This window comes from Coturnix japonica, chromosome 35, assembly GCF_054131305.1.
Source record: "Coturnix japonica strain WE chromosome 35, WE-NBRP24, whole genome shotgun sequence".
Taxonomy (NCBI): Eukaryota; Metazoa; Chordata; class Aves; order Galliformes; family Phasianidae; genus Coturnix; species Coturnix japonica.
Window position 1 is genome coordinate 2,632,844 of NC_140697.1, and position 5,791 is coordinate 2,638,634.

Sequence of the window (5,791 nt, forward strand, 5' to 3'; positions counted from 1 at the left end):
ACTCACGGTGTTGCTCAGTGGTAGATTGGTTCACACTGAGTGCTAACAGGAAACTCGCACACCCTTTTTGTTTCAGCTGTGCCAGCGCTGTGATCCCTTGCTGCAGGGATGGGGTGTTGGAAGGATGGTGTGCGTGCCGAGCTCCCATCTCTTGCAGGAATCAAGTGTAGAGCAAAAGGGATGTTTGGGCCAGGTGACTGTAAGAAGGCTGGCTGCTTTGGATGGTGGTAGCTGATGGAAACAGGTGCTCTGGGGACCGTTCAGCTTTTAACAGAAGACAGGGGTCCTGCAGCAAGAACGACTAGGTTCTCAAATGGCTTCAGACGTGCACACCGACTACATCCCCGCAGACATTTACCGGTAGGTGGCTCTTGCAGAAGAAGATTCAAGCAGCAGAACCTTTTGCTCAGCTACAGCACACAAATGCTACAAAAGCAGGAACAACCTGCAAGCTCTGGGTCTGTTTGTCTTGCACAGGCACGCACTAACTGCGTTTGATGGTACCCCCCATCCTTGATTTCCTTCCCTGCTTCTTGTCTGATGACGCTGCTGAGCCAGGAACAAGCTGCCCAGTGTGGCAGAGCATGGTGCAGAGCTGTGCTGGGACCTCCTCCCCTTCATCTGCTGCAGATCAGTGCCCCACACGTGCCATTGGGATGCTCTGGCACGGGATGTGCCTCCAACCCAAAGCTCCTTCCCACCTCCCAAGGAAAAACAAAGCAACCCAAGCATCTCCAGCAAAGCTGCCCAGCAGACAGCAGGGAATGCAAACAGCTTCTGGCTGCTCCCCTACACTCCCGTCCTAAGTAAGAGACCCTATGAGGACTGGCTGGGAAATCAGTGCATGACACACGTGAGTGTGCACAGGATTGTGCAAAGCAGTGGGGTTCCACGAGTTTGTGTGTGTGTGTATCTCTGCTGTTATGAAAGCATGGGAAGACTTACTGAGTCCCAGATAATTACTTATCCTCAAATGATTTTTCCTGGCCAAAGTTAGAGCCTCTCACAGGTAATCGAGATCAACAGGCTGTTGTTGCACAATCAACAGACACAATCTAGATGATCAGCTGAGGAAAATAAAGCATCATGCGAAGGGTACTAGATAAGTGAGCAGCTTGAGATCTGCACATTTATGTGATGCTCATGGTCTTAGACAATATTTGCCTAGAGAGGTCACATTGAATGAAAGCAAACTCTAAGATGAATGAAAATATGCACAGGAGAAGAAGCCTCTGAGGCTTCTCAAGTGTTATGACCAGAAGACATAAACTCTGTTAAAGCAAACGTTTCTCTCTATTTTTTGTGTTATTCCAGGCAGGCCTTGATTACCGCCTGAACACATGCTGTGGAAGCCCAGCTTATGCAGCACCAGAGCTAATCCAGGGCAAAGTGTCTATTGGCTCAGAGGGATGTAGAGCGGTGTTTGTTTTCCCCTCTTTCCCTTCCCTCTCCACAGAGCATTTAAAGGCAGTGGAGCTCAGGTAGGCTCTCTTGGTTTCCCTTCTGAATTCTGCTAGGTTGCATCGCTTGGTAGCTCTCAGAAGCTGTCAGTGGCCACAGACTAGAAAAGTGCAATTGGTCTCAGTTCACACAGCTGGCTGGTTTGTCTCTGGCTAATCCTGAACTGCCTCAAGCGACTGCTTTGGGGCTCTACAGAACAGCAACTTCAGAGATCTCTTTCTATTACTAAGTGTTTGAAAGAGCAATTTGCTCTGTTAATTATCCATCATTTCTGTGCAGTCTGTTTTGTCAGACTTGTCTTTAGCTTCCAAGTTGTATGTGAAGAATTGTTTCCGTTGTAATGCACAATGAACTAAAAATTGAGAGATGAAAATGTGAAGAGTTTTTCCAGCTTTGATTTCATGTCTGGAATTTTGGAACCCACTACTTGCAGTTGTTAATCTGTCCAAACTGGTCTGGTTTGGGATGCCCTCGTACTTCTTGAATCGCTGTTAAAGGCGGAGCAATTCCTACAAGTGCCATGGCCCCACTGTTGTTCTAATTCTTGTTTCTTTGTTTTCCACACGCTGCTTTTCAAGCCTCCTTTTTCTTTACAGTCAAAGTGAGAATTGCACTGTGAGGTGTCTGAACCTTGTTGTGCCTGTACATAAATAGAACAGCAGCAAAGCCAGACAGGTGACTGTGCTGACAGCTCTCGTAGCCAGTAACACGTAACTGTGCTAAATCCCTTGTGACGGCTTTGATTTCATTTTTGCCAGTGAAATCCTTGTAAAAGGAACTGCAGCAGTGTGATGAGCTAAGGTGAAGATGCTGGTTTTAGTAGTGCTCTAAGCTGAGTGGAAGGGCAATTGAATGAGGGTTATATGCTTTCTCTGGGACGATAAGGTTTTATTTCCTGAGGGAAAGAGCCAGCTTTTCATGGGCTATATGTGGGCTTTGGCAAGGGCAGACAATCCAGTCTGTCAGGAAGCCATTTGAGGTGCTTCAGGTTTGTAAGCTTGTCTTTTAGTTTTTCAGGCGGATATTTGGAGCATGGGTGTAGTGCTGTATGCTCTGCTGTGTGGGTTTTTCCTTTGGATGATGACAATATGATGGCACTCTACAGGAGGATACCAGTGGGTATCAGTGGTGCTAGAATACACTGAGAAGGGAAATAGCTGAGCTTGACAAGAGGCCTTGCTTTTCGGATGGCAGAACATGCTGAGCTGTGGGTAGAAAGGCCACAGCACAGTCTGCTGAATATTGACCCTGTTTTTGCTGCTTTGTCTACCAGTATTTTGTGGATTTGGTTCTACGCTTGGTTGGCCTATGTGGCACTGTAGCCTAATTCTGTACCATGATAGCATACAGAATTTAAGGAGAAGTATTTTCCTGCCAATGGGCTGGATTTTTTTGTATCTGGTTCTTCAACTGGCTGCTCCCTATACTATCTGTAGTAAAAATATAGACACATCATTTGATTTCCCTGAAATGAATGTTCCTAAATGCCAGCTCTTCTCATGTCTACAAAGATCAAAGTTCTGCATTTGCTATTAGAATTTCCTCTTCCAGAATCAGGAGGTAATGTAGGACCCCACAGATTGCCTTCAGAATCCAACAGTTAGTTCTGTTTCCTTTCGGAGTGCATAACAACCTGAGCACATGAATTGAATGACGTGGCTTGTTAGTCTGGTACAAACTCTGCTGTACACTGAAACCTGGTCCATTTGTAAGCAGGACTTTGTCCATCTCTGCAGGACAGCAGAAAACCCTTTGTGCTAATCATGATGCCAAGAAGCAGAATGCGGCAAATGGCAGATGATCCAACTGCTTCAGGTGTTCATTTCCTTAAAACTGTGAATAGTTTTGGACTGAGAGTTTGTAAGCAGAACAGAGCTCTTAAAGCTGTCAGAGATTATTTCTGCACTGTTCAATTCTATCTGCACAACATACACCGGATCTCAGAACTGCGTTGCTTGAACTGGTGGAACTTGTTGAAGTGAACTGGGATGAGCAAGTTTTAGAACTTAGTCAGAATGCAGTAAAAAATGGATAATCTCATGAGTATTAAGGTACAGGATTGCTATTTCTGCACTGAATTTGTTTTTATTTTACATGGCTGTGATCTGAAAGTTGCTTGAAACGCAGGCACCTAGGCACTGTTGTGTAACTGAATTTCACACGATAGGTCCTGAAATATCCTGGAATCAAAAACTCTGACTTGTTTTAAGTCTGCTGCTTGAGTCTAATCAGGGTCATAGTGTCTGTGTGCAGTGTTTCTTTCCCTGTAATGCTCCACATCATTTCATTTTGGGAATATTGAAGGAAATGGACTATGTGCCATAACTGTTGTTAGAACAAAGTATGTCTGGTGTGATCTTATGCATAGGTTCTGTAAGTGCTCTTCACAGCTCAGGTGTTTGACCTTCCTTCTGGTGAAGTGATGAAATACTGCTGGTTTCTATTTGTGCTTCTAGGCACCTTGAAGCTCTTAGGAATAGAACAATTGTCTCCAGTTCTTTTCAATGATATCAGTAACAGCTCGAGTGTTGCTGCCCACTAGGTAGACCCAAAGAAGCAGATTACAGTGAAACAACACACGAGCTGGACCTGAATGAGGATCACTTTCAAGACAGTGGCTATGCTGCTTCAAGCCTACTTGCTTCTTCCTGCCGCCACTCTATTACCAAGTATCAACAACCTTTCATGATTCAACTTGCAAATGTTTGAAACTAACCCTTGTGTTTCTATGCCTTCCTAGGTGATTCGAGCCCTTGTCAACCCCAAAGATCCAAACCAAGCAGTGTCTTTCCATCAATGGAGAGTTCTTATTAAGCATGAATCGCTGCAATTCGGATGACAGCCTTCCACATGGTAACAGTGATGGACACAAGGGGCTCATCCACGTTCATGCTCTCATATCTCCTGGCTCTGCTGAAGCTCCTGACCTGAGCCTGCCAGACACAGCAGTCACCTGCCTGGATTGTGACCCAGCGCCTTTGCAGTGCTGCCCATCCCAAGCACAGCCCGAGTGTCCCAGCAGCAGCACCACCATGCAGGAGCAGGGCAGCATCAGTGAGGTGAAGCTGAGCATCTTAGATGGGGACTTAGAGTCAGGCTGCCAGTCCCAGGCACCAGGCAGCAGCACCAGCTCTGAGCCACTCTCATCTTGACAAGAGGAGTCCCATCTTCACCCTTGACCTCTCAAGCCCTCCTGTCTTTTATTGAATAAAGTCACTCTCATGCTCAGTCATCGCCTCGACTGCATTCTGAGTCTTCAATCACAGGGATTGGGACGAATGCAACAAACAGCAAGGCAGCTAAGCTTGCAATGCTATGGCTGTGGGGTTCGTGCAGGCAGAGCTCTGGGTTCCCATTTTGCCTGGCTTTGGGATGTCTGCAGCAAGATCTCTACCATTTTGTATGGGAGCAAATAATCTCTAGCATCCAGGTTGCTGCTCATGATATATCCCAGTCTTCCTGGCTGTCACTTTGTGATACTTTTCAAAGCCTTCTGATACTCTTTGATGCCTTGGCTGCTCCCTAACACCTCTGTCCTCCTGCCATGTTGACTCACGTCTCCCACTTTTAAGCTGGCTTTGCAGATCATCTCCAGCCCTGTCATCATCACGCTGCAGCAGGAGGTGCTCACCTGGCCCAATGTCTGGCAGTACTGCTTGTTCTGCAGATGAGCAGCTGCCTCCTCATCTCTTCAGCTACAGTAGTTTTTCTCAGGGCAGTTAGATGCAGTCATGCTCCTCTGGATTTGGTGTGTTAAATCCATGCTGCATGGCAGCAGTCAGTGCAATACAAAGGTGTTCTGTGTGCCATAGCATTTCTCCAGGGGCTGCCAAAGGTAGAAGCACAACACAGCACCATCCTTCTGACAGTAATGTCTGTGAGTGTTAGACATGTGAGCACTGCATCATCCCCAGCGTGTCAGTGCTTTTCCACACCAACCTGACTCTCACACTCTGCACTGAATGTAACTCTGCTCTTGTGGAGACAAATGCTTTCTGTCACATCCTCCATCCCTGCAACCATTTGCCGGTAGGCAGCTCTTGCAGAAGAATCAAGCAGCAGAACCTTGTGCTCACCCTACAGCATGCAAATGCTATGAAAGCAGAAATAACCTGGCATGCTCTGGGTCTGCAAGGCTGCACAGATGGGAGAGGTAGATTGTGTTTTTGCAGTGGAAGTTTCCAGTATTTTCAGTACATAGTGTAGGCCCTAACTGAATGTATAACCCTCTTGTAAAACAGCTGTATAAGTAGTTTTTCCACCAAGAAAGTTGCTGAACAGAATTAAGTTCAGACTGGGGGCATTCTGACATGGGGAGAATTGAGACAAG

At 46.4% G+C, this 5,791-nt stretch overlaps 1 long non-coding RNA gene across 2 annotated transcripts; it reads left to right on the forward strand.

The window, feature by feature from the left end:
* Window positions 1–248: 248 nt before the first annotated feature.
* Window positions 249–4,551, forward strand: LOC146755187 (uncharacterized). 2 transcript variants are annotated; one of them, XR_014938340.1, is made up of 3 exons: window positions 249–360; window positions 1,315–1,481; window positions 4,202–4,551. It is a non-coding gene; the product is annotated as an uncharacterized LOC146755187 (long non-coding RNA). The 2 variants fall into 2 exon arrangements; XR_014938341.1 differs by lacking the exon at window positions 249–360 and adding an exon at window positions 839–853.
* Window positions 4,552–5,791: the final 1,240 nt, after the last annotated feature.